Genomic DNA, 13,232 nt, shown 5'->3' on the forward strand with positions numbered 1-13,232 from the left:
AAGAACTCGAACGAGCCTCTGAACCGACACAGCAACTTGCTGTAATTTCCAGCAGCTGCGCAACTACAAGACTTGCGTTGGTTTCGAGACTATCGGCCATTAGGGGCGTGAACCACCGACTAGAGACTCTTATAAACATCCCAAGGAATGATTTGAACCATGGCTAAGGGCCCTAGGCCAGCCACAATCCGCATCACACCAAAACTCAACCGAAGGGTCCAACCGAGAGCAACGTGCATGCGTGTGTAGTGTTTATGCTATGATCGATGTCTCGTGTCATTCCAATGGCCATTTGATTGACCATGGCACGATCTAGACATCTAGGAGCATGATATGAACCGTGGCTAAGGGCCATAGGCCAACCAAGATCCACACCAAGCAAACACAAACCGAAACCAAAAGCTGTCCAACCGAAGTAGCCGAAGGGGTATAGGGGCTGTTGTGATGTTTTTATTAAAAACCGATGAACCATGGACCAAGACACCAAAAGGGCAACTTAGTCACGTCTTAGACTTGCTAGGGAAGTGATCCAACCATGGCTATAGGCCCTTGGGGCAGCCAAGATCAGATCCCTCCTCCATGACAAGAAACTGAATTTTCGAACAACATTTTCTACACCTATGGGGACTTGCTGTCATTCTGAATTTCAAGCAAGCATGGGGCTGGTTTGAATGGACCAACATGGTCCTAATGCATCCTACTACATGTATACAAGCCGCCTTGGGAGCCTGGAGTCGATCCAATACCTGAAACTCACAAAACAAAGGAAACCGTGAAGCTTGCCAAGGAATTCGAAAATTCTGCATGTGTGGTTTCAAAATATTTTGACATGGATCTCGATTTTTACTTGAATAAACATGATCATGTACTGAAAAATAAATGATAATATGACTTGATTGACGTTTGAAAGAAATCTAGACATGCCTGGTTTCGTTTCGAAAGAAAACGAACGAAACAACGACGACGCGGCACGGAGGAGGTGGAGCGCTTCTCTTTTCTACCTTACCTTGCTCTCGATTTTTCTCTCTTCTTTTTGGCTAGGTACCTCACGATTTTTCTACTGAAAATGAGTGTGAATTCACTCTGAATTTTCGAAAAGGAGAGGGGGGAAAAATGGTTATGAGGGGTGAGGAGAAGGGTGCACAATATAAGGAAGAATCAAGACCAAGTCCACTCCCCTTTGAATTTTAAATTTTGAATTGATATCAAATGAGTTGGTGGATACTTCTAGGAGGTAGTGGCCGAAATTTCTCTTGTTCTAGACTAGGATATGTCCATTTATTTAATTAAATTGTGCTCCCAAAAATCCTAGAATTATCCTACTAATTACATGCAAAGAATTGATCAAAGTTGATGAGTTGGAAAATGAATCTTCTAGCACTAAGGGTGGCCGAAAATTGCATAATAAAATAAAGGGGAATGTTGATTATCTAGTCAACTAATAATCCTTGAAAGCCTTACTAATCCTTTAAATAATTTAGTGAGCTAACCCCTTAATTTAATAACTTAAATGAGTTCATTTCTTAATCACCTCAAATAATTAAATTAAATCCTCAAACCTCCCTTTCTAACTTAAATGAACTTGGTTGCTGACTAAATTAACTTCTGGAAATATTTCTCGAAATCTTAAATTCTATCTCAAAACTCCAACTCCGGTCCGGCCTCACTGAAAATACTGAAATGCTAAAAATCAATTTACTGAACTGAAATAATAAATAATTAACTTCAAATAAATGCATCATGCAATGAAGTCAATTAAATTTAAGAAAACCTAGAATTATGCATGGCTTATACGTCTACTGATTTACGGGTTCTACATCTCACCTCAAACAGTTGCTCATCAGGAAACCAATCATTGATAGCATGATCTACACAGTCATTACTAATAAGCTCCAGTCTAGAAAAATGATCCGCTACCACATTCTCGACACCCTTCTTATCTTTTATTTCTAAGTCAAATTCTTGCAACAATAAAATCCACCTAACTAGGCGTGGCTTTGCATATTTTTTTGCAAGTAAATATTTCAATGCAGAGTGATCTATGTAGATAATGACTTTGGACAAAACAAGTTATGCATGAAATTTGTCCAGCGCAAATACTACTGCAAGTAATTCCTTTTCAGTTGTTGCATAATTCAATTGAGCCTCATCAAGGGTCTTACTTGCGTAGTAAATTGTATGAAATACCTTGTTTTGCCGCTGGCCAAGCACAGCCCCCACCGCAGTATCACTGGCATCGCACATGACCTCGAAGGGTAGATCCCAATCTGGTGCCACCAAGATAGGAGCCGTCACCAAGCGCTCCTTCAAATCCTTGTATGCCTGTAAACAGTTCGAATTAAAATCAAAAGGCACATCTTTCATAAGTAAGGAAGATAGAGGTTTGGCAATTTTAGAAAAATCTTTGATAAAACGCCGATAAAAATCGGTGTGGCCTAGAAAACTTCTAACTCCCTTTTATGGATGCCGGAGGTGGCAAGTTCTTGATAACTTCAACTTTTGCCTTATCCACCTCTATTCCATGCCTGGATATCTTGTGCCCCAATACTATTCCTTCTTGTACCATGAAATGGAACTTTTCCCAATTTAGCACCAAATTTGTCTCTTCACATCTCATCAATACCACCTTCAAATTCGGCAAAAAATCATCAAAAGAAGCGCCAAAAATCGAGAAGTCATCCATAAAAATTTCAAGAAAAGTTTCTATCGTGTCATGAAATATAGCAGTCATGCATCGTTGAAAAGTGTCAGGGGCATTACACAGACCAAAAGGCATCCGTCTAAAAGCAAAAGTGCCATAAGGACAAATGAAAGTGGTTTTCTCTTGGTCCTCGGGCGCAATCATGATTTGGTTATACCCTGAATACCCATCTAAAAAACAATAAAACTCATGACCCGCTAACCTCTCAAGCATTTGATCAATGAAGGGCAGTGGAAAGTGATATTTACGGGTAGCATCATTTAATTTCCTATAATCAATGCACACACGCCATCCCGTAACTGTCCTAGTGGGTATTAATTCATTTTTTTCATTTGTGATCACAGTAATCTCACCTTTTTTCGGCACACATTGAACAGGACTTACCCATGCACTATCAGATATAGGATAGATAATACCTGCATCAAGGAGTTTGATAGTCTCTGCTTTTACTACCTCTTGCATCTTTGGATTAAATCTTCTCTGAGGTTGCACAAGAGGTGAGTACTCGTCTTCCATCATGATCTTGTGCATGCAGACTGATGGGTTGATCCCTTTGATGTCCGCCACCTTCCACGCAAAAGCACTCTTGTGCGCTTTCAAAACTTCCAACAGTTTGTCCTCCATCAAATCTGTCAAAGCAGCAGAAATAATGACAGGTAAAGTGTTATTCTCACCTAGGTATATGTACTTTAGGTGTGGAGGCAATGGTTTGAGCTCAAACATCGGTGGCTCCTCCAGGCTTGACTTCTGAGGGATCAAGTCTCTTCGATCTCCCAAGTCCTCTAATCTCATCCTTATTGGCCTCTTCCATGGCTGGTTGGCATTGAGGTATGCCACTATTTCGGCTTTCTCTTCGTCCAATTCATCTTCTCTCAGTTCAGTAGTGAAAGTGGCTTCCAAAGGATCTCTAATAGCACCCTGCACATAGTTAGACACAAGAGCACCAAAAGCATCAATTCTATAACAACTATCAGAGTGCAGTGTGTGCTTGAGTACATTAAAAACATTGAAAGTAATCTTCTCTTCTCCCACTCTCAATCTCAGCTTCCCTTCTTGCACATCAATTAGGGCCTTGCCAATTGCAAGGAATGGTCTCCCCAAAATCATAGGCATCTCCACATCCTCCTCCATGTCAAGTACCACAAAATCTGCAGGAAATATGAATTTGTCCACCTTTACCAAGACGTCCTCTATGACTCCTCGCGGGTATTTGACAGATCTGTCTGCTAGTTGCAAGGACGTCCTTGTTGGCTTAGGTTCTCCTATTCCGAGTTCCTAAATACAGATAAAGGCATAAGATTAATACTTGCACCAAGATCACACAAAGCCTTGTAAAAAATAACATCACCAATGATGTAAGGAATAGAAAAACTCCTTGGATATTTTAGTTTCGGTGGGATCTTGTTTTGTACCAATGCAGAACAATTCTCAGCCAAGTTTATCATCATGTGATCCTCCAACTTCCTCTTATTAGCTAATATGTCTTTCACGAATTTAGCATAACTAGGCATTTGCATCAAAGCTTCGGCAAAATGAATATTGATATGCAATTTTTTGAATACATCAAGAAACTCACCGAATTGTGCGTCAAGTTTTGCCTTTTTTAATGCTGCAGGAAAAGGTGGAGGGATAACAATTTTAGAATGTACAGTGGGTGCTGGTGTTGAGTTGGAAGACTTACCTTTTGATGACTCAGTCTGTTCATCCTGTGCTTGAGTTTTTTCTGTTTCTCTAGCCTCTAAGATCTTTCCACTCTTTAACTCGATGGCCTTCACTTGCTCTTTTGGATTGGTCTCTGTGTTACTTGGCAAGGTGCCTGGCTCTCTATTTGCTATCATCTTTGCCAACTGTCCAATCTGATTCTCTAGCCCCTTTATTGACGCATCTTGATTTTGGAGTCTAGTTTCAGTGGACGAGATAAACTTAGACATCATCTGCTCTAAGTTGGACTTTGCTTCTCTAGGAGGGTCAGATCTGTACATCGGTTGTTTCTCATATTGTTGTCCTCTTTTTGGTCGATTCTGACTGTTTTGACCACCCCATGAGAAGTTGGGATGTTGCCTCCATCCAGAATTGTATGTGTTTGAGTACGGATCATTCCTTGGACGGTTTTGGACTCCCACTTGATTCACAGGTGCCCCTTCTGGCACAAAAAAAGGACCACTATCTTGACAGTCCTTAACATAGTGTTCTCCTCCGCATTTTTCACAAAATATCTCTTGCAGACGCATAGTCGTACCACCCATATTCAAACCATCCAGTTTCTTGTTCAAGACATCAAGTTGTGCAGTAATAGCGGAAATGTCAGTTACCTGGTGAACTCCTGCACTTCTTCGCTTGTTGTTCCTTTCAGATTGTGGATGATAGCTGCTAGCAGTCATCTCCTCCAATAACTCGTATCCTTCCTCAGCAGTTTTTCTCAAGAGGTTTTCACAAGCAGCAGCATCTATGATAGTACAATTAAGAGTAAGCAAGCCATAGTAAAAGATTTGAACAACTAACCCAAGTGGCAGTTCGTGATGAGGGCATCTTCATAATAGATCCTTGAAACGCTCCCATGCCTCATATAAAGATTCCTGCTCGAACTGAGCAAATGTGGTGATGTCTGCCCGCAGCTTCATGGTCTTAGATGGAGGAAAGTATTTAATGAGAAACGCTTTCGTCATGTCCTCCCATGTGGTGATCGAACCTACAGGCAAACAATTCAACCATGCTTTAGCTTTATCACGTAAGGAGAAAGGAAATTAACGCAACCTAACAGCATCATCAGAAACTCCATTAAATTTAAAAGTATCGCAAATTTCAAGAAAATCTGCGATATGCGTGTTTGGATCATCTACTGTAGATCCTTCAAACTGGACTGTATTCTGAATCATCTGGATTATGGCTGTTTTGATTTCGAAGTGGTTTGCCCGCATAATAGGCCTCACAATGTTGGGGCATGCACCATCCAAAGAAGGATGGGCATACTCTAGCATCGGTATGCGGCGTGGCATCTCAACATGTCTATTATCATGGTGTTCCTCCTCATGCTCGTGCTCGTGCCTCTCCATCAGTTCGTTCAATCTCTGCTGCTGTCTTCTCCTGCGAAAAGTTCTTTCAATTTCAGGGTCAAACTGCTCAAACTCCACGTCAAGTAATTTTGGCATGCACTGGAAGAGATATCTAAAATAGAATATGGAGTGTTAACTTAATAAAATGAAACAATGCTAAAGAAAATAACTAAAAATAAAATTGTGAATTAACAGTCCCCGGCAACGGCGCCAAAAACTTGATCGAGCAAAACTTCCACTGTGAAATCCTTAATAAAAATATAATTTTGTATGCTCAAAAATTTATCGCAAGTGCACGATCTCAAGTAATAGTATAATGTACGTGAGTACGAGTATCGTTTCACTGAAGACTGTATCTGACAATTATTATTTCCAGTTATCAAATCTTTAGCAACGAAAATTTGATTGATTGATTATTACTACTATTTTCAAATAAACATGCAAATAAAAATATTCATGAATTAAATGATGAGATATAATATCTGGAATGGTTGATTTAAAATTCAATGAGAAATGAATTTGTTGGGAATATCGGTTCACCTACCCCTCGTTAATTAATTAATTCGTTCGATAGTGATTGTATGCTTCAGACAGGATTTCCTATTCAATTAAACACACTCTCTCGAGTTATGCCAAACTAATTCTACTCATTAAAGTAATTAAATGTCTTTAATTATTTATCAAGAGCGAATTGCATGTCGATCTATGAAATCCACTAGTTTTCGACCCTTAGGACTATAACTATCGGCGCGTATCCAATTTCATATATCTATGTAAATTGTAGATCCACGGATTATGTTACCCGTTATTATCACAAGCTATTCTCTCGAACTCACTCGCAATATAAACTGTTGTTAAAGTTAGCTACGCTCTAACAACACAATGAAAAACAGTAACACATTCAAGAATAACGCAACAATCGAAATATAAATTAATTAAATCAAAGTTTGGGGTAGGACCCCTTAAATCCCAACAAATATTTTAAGTTAGCTACTATAATTCATAGTCAAAATAAACACAACAATGTTTAAGGGATAATAATTAAATTAGAAATACTAGACTAGACGAGATCTGCGAAGAACTGTGCTCGGAAATCTTCGGATCTTCAACTTCAAGCGCAAACTCCAAGCTTTTCTTCCTCCTTAGACTTTTTGGCTGATGAATAATGATGCATGAATGTCTGAATCCGTCCCAAATTGTCCAACAAATCAGCCTCTTCTCGAAATTTAGGAAAAAAATCGGCAGCAAATCTTTCCAAAATTCAAACGCGCCCGGGTGGACGTAAGTTTCCGCTCGGGTGGATGGCTTGCGCAAATCCTGCACTTTTATTTCTCTTTGACGCGCCCGGGCGGACATAAGTTTCCGCCCGGGCAGATGACTCTCGCAAAAACATCTCTTTCTCATACCTTGGAGCGCCCGGGCGGATGTGAATGTGCGTCCGAGCGGATGACTTTCGCATTTCTTCAATTTATGCACGAGTTTCCTGCATTTTTACCAACTAAACATATTGAGCAACAAGAAAACATAAATTATGTTAAAACAACACAAAATGCATGCAATCTAAATGATAAATGCAACACAATGCGACATAACATGATATGAAAAAACAAGTAAAATCCCCCTATATCAGATATCTTCAGTACGGTCACCAATCTGGCCACTTCGTCCGGATCCATAGCCTTTGATATTAGCGAATGATCTTACCACCCAATTCAAGAGGTCTGAATGGGCGAGGAACCCTAATAGATATAGGCAAAAACCTACCGACGGTGGGAGAAAACCGTTTTTAATATAATTTTTATTATGTCAAACAAAATAATAGATAAAATAATGAATTTAAGTCTAGATGTAAAAATTCTAAAAAAGAAAATCACATTTATTAATTATTTTATCAATTATATCATATCAGAAAAAGCCTAAACAGTGTCAAACTTTTTATTACATTTTATTTCATCTAACTTATATCATGTATTAGAAAAAAAATTGTTTTGATTTATTTGTAGATTAATGAATGAAGATAGAATTTTTTTGGGAAATATGATAGTTTTAATATTTTATTTTGATAAACAACCTACTGAATTATTATTACATTAATATTTTCACTCTTTTGATTTTATCCAAGTATTTTATTAAATACTCATCTATTATTATATTTATATCTTGGAATGGATATAATAATTAGTGCACATCGCAAATTCTGTGTCGATTCGTTTCGATGTGAGTTGTCATCTTATTTAAGTAACGACAGAGTCAAAAATATATCTTTAAGCAGACTAAATTTTAAATTTCATAATTTTTTAATATTTTAAATTAATTAAATCGAACGTATTAATCCAAAATTTATCTATAACTTTTATTAAAAAAACTTGCCCCACCGAAATCACTCGGCTCCGCCATTGTATCTAAGGATTGGTTTTTCTCCTGATTTTGATTCTAGGAATTCTTCTACGATATGGATTTTGAGAACCTCGTTGAAATTTGCTCAAACAAAAGTGGGGAACCGGTGATTATTTCTGTGGAGTTGGCTTCTAAGGGCCAACAATGGTTGGACTTATTTCTGGTGGGTAAGGTGTTTTCCTCAAAATTTGTAAATCGTGAAACATTTGGGGCTCAAATGCCGCGAATTCTTCAAGTAAAAAAAAAACAAGTGACGATTGAGTTAATTGGAGATACTATGTTTTTATTGGATTTTGCTTCTGAAATTGATCGAATACATATGCTATTGGACGGACCTTGGACTTTCTTTAAGGATATGGTAGTTTTCAAAATACCAATGGAGCTTCAAAATCGTGCAAACATGGTGTTTGATGAAATTCCTTTATGGGTCATTGACAATGTTCCTATAGCTTTCATGGACGAGACTATTCTTCGCCATGTTGGTTCACAAGTTGGACAAGTTCGTGCGGTTCAGTGTGCACGCATAAGGATCTCATTAGACATCACAAAACCGTTACAGTAGGGAGTTTGGGTTTAATTGGAGCAGTCTTCGGAAGAGGTTTATTTCATTTTAATCCACAAAAAACTATGAAATTTTTGTTTTCATTGTGGGAAACTTGGCCATGTACAAAGACATTGTGATGGTAAACTAATGAGGGGCAGAATCTGATCTGAAATTTGGAAATTGGTTGCGAGTGTCTTATGTAACAGGGGATCGAGAATTAAATCCTTATTTGAAGAGCATCAGTTCCAATAGAAGTGAGTCACCTTTTGAACAATCTACAGAGGCAGAAGGAATAAATGAGATTATTGTGATGGACTGCCCTCCTAAAAAGAAAGCAGGAACTAAATCATCGTAAGAAAAGAGAGAAACCGATGATAATTTGGTGTTAACTTTTGAACACTAGAAAAAGGTACTAAATGTTCCAAATTTGGAACCGACTACCACAATGATGGTGTCGTGTCTCGATAAAGAAATGGGTTCGATTACAATAAGAATAAATGGAAGCCCATGGCTAGAGATATATCGAAAATTGCCATGGAGAGCCTCTATAATGATTCTGATAAAAAGATGAGTAAGATGGCACGCACTGATTTTTCAAGAAATTACTTCTAATGATGTGAAGCGAATAAGATCAACAACGGTGAGTCTGAAGGATGGAGTCAATACGGAGGCGGTGGTTGTGATGCAACCCCTCCGCGCTCAATGAGTTGTTTGGTTTGGAATGCACGGGGGGCTTGGGAACTAACGTGCAATCCACAATCTACAACATCTTTTAGGTGAAAGAATACCCATGTAAGGATTATGAGCCATTAGGCTGAACCAACACGGGCTTCGACCAATACCCAAGCACCACTACAGGTACCAACACTTTAGGAATATAGGTACTTAAGCCAGGAGGCCCTGGGTTCTCATTGCTGGGAAAAGAGAAAGAAACCATTTTCAAGGGGTGAGATATTCTATGAGTACAGTGCATGAAGATGGGCCGAGGCCCATTCTGGACCATCCTAACGACCTATGACCTGTAGTGGTGCATGGGTATGGGCCGATGCCCATATCGGTTCAGCCAAATGGCTCATGATCGTTACAAAAAAAGCATGTACCAACACTTTAGGAATCTAGGTACTTAAGCCTGGAGGTCTTGGGTTCAATTGTTGATGAAGGTGAAAGAAACCAATTTCCAAGAGTAGGATTGAAACGTCTGCCCCTTTTTGTTGCTTTAAAATTACTAGAAATTTTTTTTTTCACTCATATTTTCGGCCATGTACATATACCACATAAAAATATTTTACCCATTAAAATAAAACATCAATCAACTAGCATTTTAAAAGTCACGTGAAATAGTCATAAAATGAAATCATCAATTGTTTTACCAAACCGAAAAAACAATAAATTTGAAAAGTACAACCCATATTAAACCTCTCAAAATCTCTCATAAGCATAAATAAATAGTCTTAAAATCTTTAACGTAAATCATGAATCATAAATGCGGAAAAGTAGAAGCGCTGGTCCTCGGGTTGTGTGCACCTTCAGTCTAGTCAGTTCATCCATCAAGACCTCCCTCAAACTCACCTGCATCCATAACACCTAGTGAGTCTAAAAACTCAACACACCATAATCTTTATAACAAATAATACGTATAAAATCGCATGCAACAATGAAAATACTTTTACGTAAAAATAACTTTTTCATGACATGCAAACATAAATCTGAAACTTTTCCTTTCTTTTTCCTCAACATGACATAACATAAAACCTTTTTCATGACCATAAACATTTTTTTTTTCTTTTATTGAATTCAGATCGTTAATTGTGACTTTCCTCAAACCTCAAAAAGTCGATGGATCCATCTACATGAAACCGCAGTACTGGACGGCGGGGGACACCAGCAACACCCTCACCGGTCAACTGGGCCCTGGCCTATCCTCTTTCGAATAGAAATACGATAGTCGGGCTTTCTCTAGGGTCTTTTCCCATAAATGGGCTCCCTCTGGGGCCTTTTCCCTCACGACATTTCCATTCTTACCTCAAACCTCATACCTCAATAGTCACAGTTACTTCACTTCCTTCACTGATTTACATTCTCATTAATTTATAAAAATCATGCATAACATAACTTTTTTGATTTCGAAACCAAACATACAACACGTCTTTTAAATGTCTTCCTTAAATCATAAAAATCAAATAGACATTTAAAACTCATAATTTCATCATGTAAAATTTCGTAAACATTTAAAAATTATCATAATGTCATAAAAACAACATTTAGAGCACTGCCATGACGTTTACTAATTTTTAGGTGTAAAAAGACCGTTTTACTCCTGGACTTGACATTTTATGTTTTTGACTTTTTTTTCTTGATTTCTTGACTCTAACATGTCCCAAATAATTATTTAAGTTTAAATTAAAATTTCCATAATTTTATTTAGCTTAAAAACTTAGGTTTTTTTCATTAATTCGTGATTAATCATTTTGACGGTGTTTTAATCCCGAAAAATCCCAAACTTTAATATAAAATTCCTAAATTCAAAACTTAGTCTTTTTATATTATTTTAGCCTTCGTGAACCACGACTCGACCCCCGTGAGCCTTGTTTCGATTTATTTTAGTTTAGGAAAGCCTAAAGTGACCTACAAAAGTCCCACCCGAGCCATGTCCCGATTTTGTCGAGCCACCCTCGAGCCAAACCAAACCAAACCTTGACCAACTCCCTAGTGCACCCTACTGGACCCTTGGAACCCCTAGGAACCACCCCAACCAAGAAAACGAAGCCCCCAACCCCACACCTAAACTGATCGAGAACTTCCCATAGTGTTAGGACTCCACGATTTGGTGCCTAGGACCCAAGCCGACGCCCCAGCCCCTGAACCAACCTATCGTGCACTCACTTAGGACCCTTAGGACGCACTATAGCCCAGCCTTCGACCCCCAGTCGGAGCCCCATACCCTTGTGCTAGCGCTGAACCCTGCGCGCCAACCTTGACAGTTCTCAGGTAGGAGTCCTAGCATGGCTAGGACTCTTTCCGCAGCCCTTATCTCGAGTCCCAACGTGGTTAGGACTCTCCCCTTAACCCTTCACCAACCCTTAGCCAGGCCCTGGTCCAACCGAACCCAGCCAAAACCCTCACTACATGGAAACCGATCCTTATGACCCCATGACAGCCGAAATTGCTTCCAGCTTGGTTTGCTTGTTTTCCTTCGACTTTGGTGATTAGGGCGTGTGTGTCAGGAACTTAACTCATGTATAAACATCACTTGTTCATAACCTAAGATCATGGCAGCCCCTTTACATAATACAACCATGAATTTGCATCAAAATCTCAAGTTTCCCCATATGTGCATGCAATATTTCAAAAATAATCATAGAAACTTCATGCTTTTCATACACACGATATTTAAAAAGATAATACGATGTGATAGATGAGAAAAGGAGATATATGGTTTGCCTTTGCGTTTTGAACGCACGAGTAATCGTTGACGACGAAGAACGACGACGCGGAGGACTTAGGCTTGACAACCCTTGAAGCTTGCTTATAATTTTTCTCTCAAATCCTTCGTGTGGTGTGAGTTTACGTGATGGGGAGAGTTTGATATGGTTGAAAGTGTGTGGCCGTGAGTTATGTGGGTGGGGGAAAGGGTTTTATTATTTAAATACTTAATTAATCCCTTAAACAAGCTTAAGCCCATTAAGAATGGAATTAGGCCCATTAATGCTTGATTAGGATTTAATTAAAATATTATCATAGTTTTGTTTAAATAAATTTGTGATCTTATTAGCCAGGTTGCCAAAAAGTTCGTATTTTTGTTGAAAAACCAACACCGATAAAAATTTCGTCCCGGTGTATAAAATCACCTCAAAACCCCTTATTTTCAAAAATAAGAAAAAACATCACCCATATTTTAAATAATTAAAAACAATTAACCAATAAAAACATTTTTTATTTTTCAGTCCTCGGTCTTCGTTCCTCAATCGCAACTCGAATAACCTTTAAAAATACAGTTTTATGCAACAATGTAGAAAAATATATTTTAAACATGTCAATATGCACAACATAATTAATTAATGTAATTAAAACATTTAATTAAAATACACAAAGAATTTAATAACTCGCATGCATGTTGTTCGCGTGGATCTTCGAATTCTCGAGGCGTTGCAATCTTCCCCCCTTAAATTGAATTTCATCCTTGAAATTCGCTTATCCTCGATAATCAAAAATTTAGACTTAGTACTAGTATCCCAAAAATCCACGCTTCCGCTGCGCTACTCTGATCAAACTTAAGTTCTAGAATGTCCTTACGTCTCCTTGATCCCAATTAAATTTTCCTTCTAAATCCTTATTTGCGATTTGCAACTTAAACAAACCCATTATGACTTAGTGCTATATTATTATAACCTCGAATTTTAACTTTTCTTACAATTCCCAATATTAAAAGATGGTTGACCATACTTTTTGCATATTACATTCCTTATTTTATACCCAAAATATTCATCAACTTATCAAATTTCAATCTTAAAATCCCAAAAGCATCCGCTAACGCTTA

General features: G+C 38.2%; 1 non-coding gene across 1 annotated transcript; it reads left to right on the forward strand.

Moving 5' to 3' along the window:
• Positions 1–5,212: 5,212 nt before the first annotated feature.
• On the forward strand, positions 5,213–5,318 carry LOC142504644 (small nucleolar RNA R71). The gene has a single exon (XR_012804270.1). It is a non-coding gene; the product is annotated as a small nucleolar RNA R71 (small nucleolar RNA).
• Positions 5,319–13,232: the final 7,914 nt, after the last annotated feature.

Source organism: Primulina tabacum, chromosome 9 (assembly GCF_025594145.1).
Source record: "Primulina tabacum isolate GXHZ01 chromosome 9, ASM2559414v2, whole genome shotgun sequence".
NCBI classification, from domain to species: domain Eukaryota; kingdom Viridiplantae; phylum Streptophyta; class Magnoliopsida; order Lamiales; family Gesneriaceae; genus Primulina; species Primulina tabacum.